A 14,013-nucleotide genomic window follows, 5' to 3' on the forward strand; every position below is an offset into this window, starting at 1 on the left:
AAAAAAAAAAAAAAAAAAAAGATAAGTCTGTCATTGGGATGGGCTGTGGCTCGGTTGACAGAGCCCTTGCCTAAGTGCGTGGAGCCCTACATTCCATCTTCTGGACTAAATCAAGGGAACACGGTAGCATTCGCCTGTGGTCTCAGCACTTGGGAGGTAGAAGCAAAAGATCAGAAGCTCAAGGCCATCTATGACACAAATCAAGTTGGAAGTAAGCCTGGGACACATCAGACACTGCCTTACAAAACAAAACACGAAAGAATCCATACATTATTGTTGGAATTGGAGAAGGAAAAAATAAAACCAAAACAATACAGGTTCCAGTCTGTGGCTACTGTAGAGTTGACTTAAGTATGCATAACAGTGCTCATGGCAGAGTAAAGGTGTGTCAGAGTTGAAGCATGCTGATGTACCTCTCTCTCTGCATTGGTTTGCATCTCTACGAATGAAAGCCATTTGTGTGTGCGCACCTGTACAGGGCAAGAGAAGTCACTGGATGCCCTGGAGCTGCAGGCAGTACAGGTGGCAATCATCTGACCCAAGTGCTCAGAGCTCAACTGCAGCTCTCTCCAAGAGTTGGAGTGCTCCCAACTGTAAGCCGTATCTCCAGCTCCCTTTAAATCATCACATGGTTTACTAAAGTCAACGCCAGAACCTATCTGTAGATGCATTCGAGGATGAACAATGTGTGAGGGTCTCACATGGCTGAAGAGATGGCTCGGCAGGTAAAGTTCTTGCCACACAAGGATGGAGGCCTGGTCAGATCCCCAGCACCAACTTAAAAAGCTGGGAATGAAGGCTTGTGGCTATAGCCACGGCACCGGAGAGACACAAACAGATAGATTTCCCCCTTGCCTTCCGGGCAAGGCAGTCTAGCCAAAATGGCAAGCTCCAGATTCTGGAAAAGACTGTCTCAAACACACATACAGACAAAGATAAGCTCTCCTTAGCCTCAGAAGCAGAGGCTGGGGAGACATGAGCTTGAGCAGGCCTATAAACTCCAAAATAAGACCCAGGCTCAGAAACGAAGAACAAGTAGACAAACAACGACAAACAGAGGCAAGCTCTTCCTTGGAGACAGCAATAACATGGTGGGGCGAGGGAGGGAAACTGCTAAGGCAGGCACAGCAGGGCAAGCCTGCTGTCAGACCTACTTGGGAGGCTGAGGTCTGAGGACTTAGAATAGCAAAGATGGGGGATGGGGCTTTCCAAACAATCCTGATTAAAGTGTCAAGTCAAAGAAATACAACTGCAAAGAACACATCATTAAACTGGGAACTTATCAACATTGTATCCACAGCTAAAAAGGATGAGATGGAATACGTAAACATTTATGTCAAATACTTTGTAAAAATTGGATATAATGAATGTTTATGTCATCAAGCAAAAGACCTTTACTCTTGTTTTTCAGGCAGGCAGACATTTGCCCGTGACCTGTGAGTTTCTGGCTGCACACAGCATGGGCTCACAGCCCTGCGTCTCCATGCTGCCCACACAGCACTCTGTGATTAGGAATGATGCACAGTCACACCACATTCTTTCCCTCAGCTCACACAGCAAGAACTTGCCCTCTCAGCTGCATTCTGCTGCAAACAGCCCTGGTCCCCTTAGCAACCCTATGCTCCCAACATGGACAGCTGGTCCACTTAAAGTCAGGCCTCATTGGCAAGGAAAGTGCTTGTTCTTCCAAGAGGGGGAGAGAAGAGGTTTGCCTTTCAGTCCACATTACAGGGCTTGATTCATCCGCATCAGCACTTTTGTTCTGCGGGAGCAGTTTGTGTGCAGCTTCAACCTACTCTGAGTAACTAAGAAAGTACATCCAGCTAGATCATACAAGACTCTATGAGCAGAATATGAAACAAAAAGTTACCTAAAACAACCATACTCTTCTATTAAAATTTAAAACTCTCAAGTTTCAAAAATAAAGCTCAGTTTCAGTTAAACTTAACACCTGACGCCTTGATCTACCACAAGGGATCGGAATCACAAACTGCTAACTTTTCAATATCACAGCCTCTGTCTGACTCTCAAGACACAAAGCCCAAAGAAAGCACTTTCCTAGCAAGAGAATGACCCCGGGGTAGAGTTCCAGCATCACTGAGCTACTAAACTTCAAGTTTCACAAGAATTTAACCAATGGACTATCAGCCAATCTGCATTCATTATTCTACCACCTAGAGGGACAGTTTCTTAATGTTCCAGATGTTGAAATAAAATCAAGTAATAAGCATATCTAAAGACCAAAATCTAGACTGACATAGATAACATGAACTATCTAGAACCAATCTTGATCTCTGCCTGTACCTGGGTCTGAAGCAAACTGAGCCTTTCAGAATATAAGGAAGTTTTACAATGCATTATACATGATTTCCATACTATAAAACAGGCAGAGAAAACTGTGGCACTCTGAAAAACATTCAATCAATTTGTTTATTACATAACCCACAAAGGCATTTAAAATATCTTACTCAACAAAAGCAGACACCTAATCTTTAGCGAAAGTCACCCAGAACACTCTGAACTGAAGTCTGTGCTGTTTGTGATAAATTAGAAGCGTTAATGAAGTGGTTTTCTATATAACGAAGGTAAAGCAAAGCCTATCAAGTCAATAAATGCTGCTCCACTGGAACTCAAAGAAAGCATACTTAAATAAAAGCATCTGGGGCTGGAGAGATGGCTCAGCAGTTACGAGCACTGACTGCTCTTCCAGAAGTCCAAGGCTTGATTCGCAGCAACAGCATGGTGGCCCACAACTGTCTGTAACTCCAGTTTCAGAAGATCCAATGCCTACTTCTGGCCTCCAAGGACACCAAAGGTACAGTCAGTACACAGACATTCAAGAAGGCAAAACATTCATACACATAAAATAAAATTAAAAACTACTAAAAATTATTCACTGATTTTGTTCACTCTCTTTTTTAACTGTATACATGTGATTTTTAAACATCCACATTAAGAGGTTAAAACACTTCCTTGGGGGGCTGTCAAGATAGTTTACCGGGTACAGGTGCCTGGACTACCTGGTTTTGAGGAAGAAGAGAACCAACTTTCTCAAGTCCTTTAACTGCCACTTGTTCACCACAGCATCTGTGCACACGGGAGTGAGCATGTGTGCATGCATGCGTGCGTGTACACACACACAACTAAAAATACAATAATAATAAAAACAAACTTCTCTAAGACTTAACCTATAACCTAGTTCATGAAGCAAAGTAATGACTAGTGACTGACAGGGCAGCCATACAGTAAAGAGAAAGACCCCCAAATCCATTTTTCTAAAACTGGCTTCCATTTGTAAAAACGGAAACATCAGAGTTCTATCCATGCAGGATACGGGGTGAGAACAGTGAAAGTAGTAAGCCGTATAAAAAGACTCAAGAACAGAAGATACTCCAAAAGAACTACGTGCTTGTTCAACTGTGAGTTGGCAATCTATGGAATGTGAAAAGCATTATCAATCACAAAAGTTCTGCTCTCCACACCAAAACTTTTATAAATACATCATTATAGACATTTACCAAACAACCCGCCCACCACTTTCAAAGGCTGCCTTCCATGTGCTCTGCTCTCTCAGCCACGCGCCCTCCTGCCTTCCCTGCCCTCCAAAGCTGAGGGGCTGGAACTGGCTAGGAGCAGAAGGGAAGGGGTGAGCAAGTCACACAGCTCCTCTCTGGATGGGATTAAGGCTCTCACAGAAGAGGCTCACAGGACCTTTCTCCATCACCTGGCCCTGCACCCCTCCTCTCTGCAGGAAGCAGCACTCACCAGACAAGGACCCTGCCGGTAAGTACACGATCTTCCAATGCTCAGCATCCATAATGGTGAGAAATAAACTTCTCTCTTTAAGTTGCCCAATCTACGGCTTGCTAGTATTCTAGACACACAAATAGAGACGCCTCCCTATCTCTTTCCAGCTTGTGTCGGTTCCTAACCCAGAAACAGAGCCTCCAAAGCCCTCACCTCACAGTAAGAACTGCCATCCCAGTTAGGAACCTTCTGCCTTTTCCAACCACGTCTGGTCCCAGTATCTACACAGCAACTCACAGCCACTCTAACTCCAGCTCCAGAGACCTTATGCTTCTTTGGTGGAGGAACACATGCGCACACACCCATGCACATACACAAAGTGTATCAATCAGTAAATAAGGCTTAGACGGAGAAAAGGAGGAGCGTGGAAGGCATCTTCCGGCCTCCACACATTTGTTCACACACACATGTACTCATTTACTTACACACAGACACACAGACAAAATGAACCGATATATATGAAGAAAGCAGATAGCCCTTTAAATAGACCAATGGTGATGAGCAGAACAGAGACCAGAGACTGTTCTGGTATCAGTACTCCTGATCTTATGTGTCAGTCCTGCAGCCCTTTTATTCTTTTAAGATTTATTTATTATTATATAAGTAAACTGTAACTGTCCTTAGACGCCCCAGAAGAGGGCATCAGATCTCGTTATGAATGGTTGTGAGCCACCATGTGGTTGCTGGAATTTGAACTCGGGACCTTTGGAAGAGCAGTCAGTGCTCTTAACCGCTGAGCCATCTCACCAGCCCAGACCTGCAGCCTCTTTGAGGCTCTCAAAAAACCTACACAAAAAAATAAAACGCAAAATACATTATATAGAGTATTTAAGATGTATAATGATTTTTTAAGGTTGCTACTGTCCCTTTACTACATTAACTACATAGCAGTGATACTCTGTGTGTGTGTGTGTGTGTGTGTGTGTGTGTGTGTGTGTGAGATGTGCGAATTTCGACACTAAATATAAACTATCAGGGTGCTGGAGAGGTGGTTCTGTTAGTAAAGTGTGTGCCTTGCAAGCAGAGGCCCCGAGATGGGAAGCTGGGTGTGCTGGTGTGCACTTGTACTTCCAGTTCTATGGAGACAGAGTCAGACAAGATCCCCTGGGCTCTCTGACCAGCCAGTCCAGCCTAGTTGGCAAGTTCCAAGCAAATAAGAGACCCTGTCTCCAGAGAAAAAAGTGACAAATGAAAAAAATGACAGCTGAGGTCATTCTCTGGTCTCTACATACACATGCACAGACATGCATCTGCATATACATGTACATCTGCATACATGTACCAACAAGTATGCGTACACACAAACACAAAATAAAAATACTGGAATTTAGGCATAGCTCACTAAGAGGAGTGTGCCTACCACATACGAGGCCCTAGGTTCAATGCCCAGTATCAATAAAATACAAATTTAAAAAAAAAAAAAAATCACAAAAATAACCACTTACCACTCTAGATGGGAGCCCAAAAGCTATCAGACCCTATGATCCATCATCATTATGAATCACATATTTTACTAATATAGAAGATTTAAATTTCACTTTTCAAAAGAACATGGCAAAGATGACAGACTAAGAACAATAAGGTTAAAAAGCCTTTTACTTTTTGTGGAGCTGGTGGCGCAAGCCATTAATCCCAGCATTTGGCAGGTGGAGGAAGAGGAATCTCTGGGTTTGAGGTCTGCAGAGTGAGTTCCGAGACAGCCAGGGCTACACAGAGAAACCCTGTCTCTCTCAACAAACACCAAAACACAAAACAAACAAACAAACAAACCCAGAAATTTTGCTTTAGGCACTGTAGTCTAGGAAAAGAACATTCTGGATTTCTACGGAAGTGCTTTCTCAGTGCCTTGAACCGCACCCTGGAAGATTTGAACATGCTATTTACATCTTCCAAGACCTCCCAACAGCTTGGACTGCTGAGGCAGCTCCTGGGTGGAGGCTGAAGCCCTGCTGTCAGGGCAGCCTGCCTTCCCTGCTGCTCTGTGCTCCGAGCCTCAGTCAGGGGCTCCCCTGACCAGGATTAACTCTGCAGTAGAATCAACAACGGGAAAGGCACTGCCCAGAGTATGTGCATCGCTTAAAGCCTGATACTGGAAGATTTAACAGGAACTGGTTACTGATCTAAAAAAATCCCTTTAAGAGCTTTCCTTCAGGAAGTCTAGAGAATATTTTTAAAACTATTTTCTTAAAAATCCATTGGAAAGGTGATCCATAGGGAATTAAAAACATTTTTTTTTTAATTGGCCTTTAGTTGGCAGGTGGAATTAATCTACAATGATCACTACTACCCACCTCCAATGTCCCTGAGGAAATATGACCACAGTGACTTTTTAAAGTTGCCCAGCAATTGAATCCAAGTAGTTGGTACACAGTTAATAAACAGACAAACAAACAAAGATAGTTTCTACTCACTCGATGATGTCTTCCTTCAAAAAGTCTAAAGAATTAAAAAAAAAAAAGCAACTATTGTTAAAAATCCATTGGAAAGGTGACCAATAAGGAATTAAAAAAAATATCTAGTAGGGCTGGAACCCTAACAACACCATTATTATGGAGGAACACAGCTATAGTTCAAGCAGTAGGCCAAAGTCAAAGCTAGCTAGCTACACAGTGAATCTGACATAGCCTGGGCTACATGAGACCCTGTTTTTAAAAACTCAAAATACAGTAGGGCATGGTGGCATACCCCTTAGACCTCCATGCTGGAAGGAGGGCGGAGAAGGATCTCTGAACTACTGGCCAGTCTGATTTATATAGCAAGTTCAAGGCTAGCCAAAGCTACAGAGTAAGAAACCCCATCTTTAAAAACTAAAACAAACAAAAGATAACCATGAAAACAGATGGTGAGATGACTCAAAGGGCTGAGCAAGCCTGGTTACCCAGCTCCATCCCTGACCCACATGGGGGAAGGAGAAACGGCCTCACGAGCTGTTCTCCCAGCTCTACAGGGGTCTCGTGGCACACAAGCACCAACACACACATAGGCACACTACGTAAATAATGTCTAAAAGAAGACAACAGAAACGATATTACTATCTTTCAGAGGAAATCATTCTACTGTTCCCATTTAGTTTACTATTATATAAATGATTTCTTGGGCTGGTGAGATGGCTCAGTGGGTAAGAGCACCCGACTGCTCTTCCAGAGGTCCAGAGTTCAAATCCCAGCAACCACATGGTGGCTCACAACCATCCGTAATGAGATCTGGCGCCCTCTTCTGGAGTGTCTGAGGACAGCTACAGTGTACTTACATATAATAAATAAATAAATCTTAAAAAAATAAATAAATAAAAAATAAATAAATAAATGATTTCTTACCTTTTGGAATTCTTTTCTGAGAAAAACAGATATAATTTTGTTCCTTAAAAAAAAAAAAATCAGGTAGGAGAGAATTAGTTTGAAAATAGTTTCTTGAAAATGAGAAATTTCAAAATCAAATTCAGTTACATTTTACTTCTTTTTAAGAGAGATCTTACTATGTTGTCCTGACTAGCCTTGAACTCATAGATCCACTGGCCTCTACCACATGAGTCTGGGATTAAAGGTGTATACCATCATGCCTAGATACAGTAATTTCTTAATAATAAATAAACATAAAATCCACTCTACTGTATAGCACTACCATCTGAAGGGGCTGGGGTGATGGCTCGGGGGTTCATGCACTTGCTGCTCTTGTAGAGGCCCTGGGTCTCATTCCCAGCACACGGTAGGTCCCCACCATTTGCAACTTGAGTTCTAGGGGATCAGACACCCTCCTCTGGCTTCCAAGGAAACCAGGTGTGCATGTGATATACAGACATGGGGGGCAAAACATTCATGCACATAAAATTTAAAAAGTAAATCTTAAAAAATATATAGATAAATAAAAAAACCACCAAATCAAATCATTCTTGTCAGGCACATGATGTGAGGTGCACTGTCATATTCTAAGACATCAGAAACTCAAGTGACATTTGTTTCTCCAAGACATATTCTGAAGGATTTTTTTTTTTTTTCTTTTTTCGAGACAGGGTTTCTCTGTGTAGCCCTGGCTGTCCTGGAACTCACTCTGTAAACCAGGCTGGCCTCAAACTCAGAAATCTGCCTGCCTCTGCCTCGTGAGTGCTGGGATTAAAGGTGTGTGCCACCACGCCTGGCTGGATAATTTTTTAAGGTATAAAAATATTATAAAGTTAAGTTATTTCAACAGAAGTATTTATATTCATAGAATATTATATTTTATGATATTATATTATATAATCATTAGGTTCATCTAATTGTAGAACATTTTATCATCCCAATAAGAAACCTTCAATTAAATATTGAAGGGTAAGTTTTTAATTCAAGAAAGAAGTATCTGAAATAAATCTAATTTTAGAAGCTATTTTTTGTCATTTGTTTGAGACTGGGTCTCTCTGGATCCCAAAATAGCCTTGAACTCACTACATAACCCAAGGTGGCCTTAGATACACAATCCTCCTGCCTCAGCCATTACAGTGTTTGGGCTTTGGGCATGTGGGATCACACCCAGATAAGAAGCATAGTCCATCTGTACAACACTATGATCAAACTATATCATTATAATATCAAAAACAAAGACGGGGATAAAAATAGATATCCAAAAATAGTAAGAAAAGCTGTAGTGGGCAGAGGTAACTCTTTCAATACATTTTTCTAAAGCTGTAATTCAATATACTACATGCACAGTTCTTTTAAGAAAACATAGCAGACACATTTTGTAGAATCAACCTGAACTATCCAGGAAAACAGAGATGTAAGTGACTCTTTTAATGCCCACATTCGTATTAAATGTTTTCAGATAACTGTTAAGGTAAAAGAGAGAGATCTGGTCACTTACTAGTCTGGATGGATGCTATACTGCATCTTACTTCATGACACCTGGATCAGTTCCTCACCATTACGTCTGGGCATTTACTTCTTGGGAGCCATTTCTGAAATAAAGGCATAGTGATCGAGAACATAACTTACATGATAAAATGATAAAAATGTAAAGAACAATTAACTACATTATCATGACCATAACCAAACTCCTACTAGAAAACATGAACAGGTCTGAGTTATGAAGGACTTAAAAAGAAAAAGCTGGGTCTTGTCCCTCAGGGCCAGGCAGCTTCAGTCCTCAACACCATTGTTCCTGCTGGGCCTTACAGTTCTGAATGTGACTGACAAACTGGACCAAAAGACATACACATAGGAAACCATCAATTGCACATTTTGAACTCCATGAAGCAACTGCCCATTTGCTATTTACTTACCCACTCACCTGAAGTGAAAACCCAAGAAAGGGATCACTGCTCGTTTTATATGCTTATTTTAGACACCTGAATCAGTGTTTTCATGTCAATGAGTGCCCACACTTGTTTATTCAAAGAAACATAAACTGATTATTAGTTAACTCCAACTGATGAAATGCTTAAGTACTTTAAGTCTCAAACACCATTTCTTCCACAGAACAGCACGAATGCCAACTACACCGGCACCATCTTTCTCCAATAAACAAGAGCCACAACCGGCACGGCAGGGAAAACATACTCCGGAGCACAGAGACAGAGCAAGGCCTAGGCCACCTTGGCTCTTGACCAACTCCACCGTTGGTAAAGACTCTGAGAAGGACAAGAGTTGAGCATGTGGTTTCTGTCGGGTCCCAGGACGTGGCGTGGGCGATGTTTTTATTAAACATTCATAGTCTCTGAGGTACTGTAGAGAGCACTAGGAACAGGGGTCTTCTGGAGGGGATGAAGTGGTGCCACTCTGACAGATCTCAAGAGTAAACCCAACAACCCTGGCAGTCTCTACTTCTCAGGCTATAACTGAATGATCCACAAAATGCTATTTGTGGCTGGGCACAGGGGTGAGGCAGAGGCAAGCAGATCTCTGTGAGTCTGAGGCTAGCCCAGTCTACAGAGAGTTCCACAGTGAGTACACCTACAACTACATAGTCAGGCCCTGTCTCAATCAATCAATCAATCAATCAAAATGCTCTTGGTATGTGAGTCTTTGTCCATGTGAAACTTGGAAGACTAAGAAGCTCAGATGGTCCCACATCCTTCACAAAGCAAAATGAGCAACAATGAACCCAAATTATTCTCAGATGATAATGGAGAAAAGGAGTAAGATAAACCAGGCGCTGCTGAAAACTGCATTTCAGATTATCTTGTGCTATCATGGATTGGTTAGGGAGGTCTGGCCGGCTGCTTGAGTGGTTGGTTGAACGCCCAAGTCTTGTAGGTAGACTAGGTTCATCTGAAACTCAAGATCCTCGGACTTCACCTTCCTGTGCAATATGCAGCACACACCATCAAACCAGGCTTTAGAAACATAGTTAAGATAATTAAAAATACAAGATAGGTAGATGAGATACTCAGCTAGTATAGATGTGTGCTGCCAAGCCTGATAGCCTGAGTTTGATCCCGAGGACCAAATGGTAGGGAATGAAACAACCCCAAGTTGTCTTCAAACTACCTCATGAATGCTGTGGCAAACAAGCCCATACACATCCTCAGAAGTCCTTTTATTCTTTAGTGATTATTGTTATACTGCGTGTGTCCATTTAGTGGTGCTTGCATAGATATGGCTTTAGGGTTCATCACTGTGTGACAAAACATATCCTGGGGAGGCACTACACATGTTATTCACTACAGACTGGGAGCTAAACCAGCCAAAGTGTGGATACCACCAGAGTCCAACTTTGTGGACCATGAGTTTTAGTGGGGTTGTTTACAGGAGTAGGGGTGAGGAGTTACTGACAGGAGCAGAAGTAGCTCAAAGACAGCTGCTCACAACACTGGGGACCTAGAGCACACTGCAGAGCTTGCAGGCAGCTCAACAGGTTGGAAAGTTTCAAGGGACTTTGGTCCAAATCTCTTCCAGCCAGTTCAGCTCCTTTCTGCTTCTCCCAGGCAGCTGGTCTGCTCTCGGTGGTCTTTTGTAGCTTATCTTTGTTTCTCTGATAGGGACTCTGTTTTTATTGCTCACCCTGACAAAAAGTGGCCTAATGAGCCTGGTAGTTTCAGGGATGTTCTGGGTTTATTTTTGAGTTGTTTACCATCCTGCTTAGGGAAGTTTCCCTGTAGGATGAAATGTTTCAGTCTCTAAGGAAACTGTTATGCACCTCAGCACCACTTGGAGCTGTATATAACCTCTCAGGGTGCTCTCCCTAGCTGAGCTGCTGCTCACTGCCAGTACTCTGTGCAGGGGTGGGGCCTGGGAGTCTCCCAGTCAGTGTTTGTTCATGTTTTGTTTAGGTAGACATGCTGTTCAAGTTTCATGGTTATAGCTTCTTTATCTCAAAATCTCTTAAACTTGGGACCAGAGAGATGTTTTAGCGAGTACAGACATTTGCCAACAGCTCTGATGGTCTAAGTTCAATCCCTGGAAAGAATATGGAGGAAAAGAGAGAAGAACCCCATTTGTTCTCTGACCACCACATGTACATCCTGGAACAGTCACCCAACCTTACGCCCTCCAGACTAAGAAATAATTATATGTATTTAAAAAAAATGCATTGAGTAGTCTTGTTACAAATACTGACAAATAGGTAATATTTCTCATTAGGATTCAAATAAAAATGACAGAAGTAAAAACTCAATGATTATATAAAATTTAGAGTATCCATAAAGACTCATGATTCATTTCATAAATATCTATTACTTGCTCTTCCCCCTTAAAAAAAGCCTTAAAGCAATTATTATCCCACCACACACCACACTATAATAACCACCATGGACTGGAACATGAAGTACATAAAATTCATGGTCACCTTTAGAAGTTGCTAACCCATAAATTTCATATGAAAGGTAATAAAGCAGACAGTGCAAAAGACAGACAGACAAATAGACAGACAGACGTTGTGTGGTGTTCTGGAGAACCAAGCCCAGAGTCTCACAAAGCCTGAACAGGCAGCTCTAACCCACAGCTGTATCAGCTTCCACAGCCACGCTCATCACATGATCCAGGCCATGTTTACTTCTAGCTCTGTTATTGCAGAGGTTCCATCAGAACCCTACCTCTTCCCTGCTTGCTTCTAGAATCAGTGAGATTAACTGTTTTCAAAAGAAGGTTAGAGCATATCATCCTTGTTTAAGCCCTTCAAGGAAACACTCTTTACTAACACCAAACCTTTAGCTGCGATCCTTTCCACCTCACCTCCCTGACTGCTTCCCACTCACCCACCTCTGTTCCTGTTGAGCCACAATGGCCTCTGTGCTCTCCTTAAATACATTATGCCATGTTCCTACTTCAAAGCTTTCTTACTTGTTTTCTCTGTGCAAGCAACCCCACCACCACGCGCCACTTTTTTCTCCTCTTCCTTTAGAGTCTGGTTTTTATAAGTCATCTCATCAGAGATAGCTGCCTGTCTGGGAAAGCATCCCCCAAACCCAAATACATACTTCTTTCTTGTTATCTGGGAGAGAATATTTAAGAAAAATAAGTTACTCGATTTAGATGAGCTGATTTCCAAACACACCATCATCAGTTTCCAGAGTGTGTTCTAAACATTGACTGGTCCACACTGCTACTTTTTAAAAGATGCTCAGGGCTGGAGAGCTGGCTCAGCAGTTAAGAGCATTGCTGCTCTTCCAGAGGAGCCTGGTTTGATTCCCAGCATGGAGGCTCACGACTATGAATAATTACAGTTCCAAGGCTCCAACACCCTCTTCTGGTGTCACAAAGCAGCAAGCATGCATGCAGTGCACACATACACACGCCTCAAGGCATTATACACATAAAGTGAAACAGCAAAAAAATACTTTTAAGTTTCTTATGTTCCCAACTTCAAACAATTAATGAAGTTGTCTGTAGTACCGCACTGTTTTTCTTAGTGTTCTGTTTTTAAATACTCTGCAGTATTAGCTCTACAAAAGAGCAGTTATGAGTTTTAATCAAATGAGCACCATTAGGACGACTCTCAATAGAAATGACACAGCCTTTCTCCTGTTTGTTTTTTGTTTTGTTTTGTTTTGAAGCATTTCTATTGTGGTTATAAAGTTTCACGTTTTCTCAGAAGTTCAACTATTTCAAATTTATTTGTTATCTTTAGGCATCATGGGCCCTAGAAAGAATCAAAAGAGCCCACGAATCTGTAACATGACTAAATTAGATACAACACAGTAGGGCTGTTTGAACTGCATTTTTTCTTCTTTAGATAAACAAACGCCCTCTGGGCTGAGACCCACTTTGCCTTTTGTGTATCACATGTGGCAAGCTGCAGAGTTTTAACAGAGATTAGCCAGGGGACAGAGGACCCCCCCAAGTATGACTCAGCCATCACCCTCAAGACCAAAGCAAACATACCCAGTCTCCAGAGCTGCCCCAAACCTCTGCCACAAACCTTTCATCTCAACAATTTATTTTCATTTAAAGTTCACAAAGCTATTCTCATATCATCCAAGATGTAAAAATAAATTCAAAATGTCAAAAACATAATCAGCAGGGGCTTCAAGAGCTAGACAATGACTTTGGCATGAAAAGCTGACTTGGGGAAAGGAGGTGGAGAGAACCCTTTGAAGACTTTAAACAGAATAGCCTCGGTCATCTAGAAATCAGACCTGTAAATTCAACTCTCTGAAAGATGAGAGATAGAACTAGCAAAATGGCTAAGCAGACACTTGTCTTCCTGACACCTGTGTGCACTCTCCCAGACCCACACGAAAGAAACAGACCTGGCTCCTCAGAGCTGCCTTCCTATGGCCCCACGTGACTACATGAGTGTACAGAGTCACACACACACAAGAAATAAATGTAAAAAACATTTTTGAAAGACTTTTAATAACTTAGCTTTATTATACTAACGCCCTCAATGATCTAGAGAAAATAACAATTATCACTGTGACTAAAAATGCGCCTTTAAACATTAATGCAGCTTAGCTCTTTGCACAGAGGCTAAGTCATTGGAGTTATCAACTTAAAATTCCCAAATGACTAAATATAAATGCTACCATTCAAAAATCTTTTGTCCAGTATTGTAAAGAAAAACTAACACTTAAGACTGCTCTTCAACTCAGTGTTTGGGATTACTAAGGATGGGAGGGAAGACAGACATAATTTAAAAGTTAAAAAACAAAACAAAACAGGATTTAATGTTTCTTTGTTTTTTAATATATGGATTGGGGCTTTTGTTTTTGTTTTTTTGAGACAGGGTTTCTCTGTATAGCCCTGGCTGTCCTGGAATTCACTCTGTAGACCAGGCTGGCCTCGAACTCAGAAA

The 14,013-nt window shown here is 41.8% G+C and overlaps 1 protein-coding gene across 1 annotated transcript in view; it reads right to left on the reverse strand.

The window, feature by feature from the left end:
* Positions 1-14,013, reverse strand: part of Frs2 (fibroblast growth factor receptor substrate 2) — a 77,826-nt gene that overhangs the window by 24,632 nt on the left and 39,181 nt on the right. Inside the window, exons 2-4 of the mRNA XM_021175238.1 lie at positions 8,644-8,737; positions 7,125-7,167; positions 6,219-6,243 (exon numbers count right to left, since the gene is read on the reverse strand). The gene's annotated coding sequence lies outside the window, so the exon portion shown is untranslated. The remainder of the gene's footprint in view (positions 1-6,218; positions 6,244-7,124; positions 7,168-8,643; positions 8,738-14,013) is intronic.

Source organism: Mus caroli, chromosome 10 (assembly GCF_900094665.2).
Source record: "Mus caroli chromosome 10, CAROLI_EIJ_v1.1, whole genome shotgun sequence".
NCBI classification, from domain to species: Eukaryota; Metazoa; Chordata; class Mammalia; order Rodentia; family Muridae; genus Mus; species Mus caroli.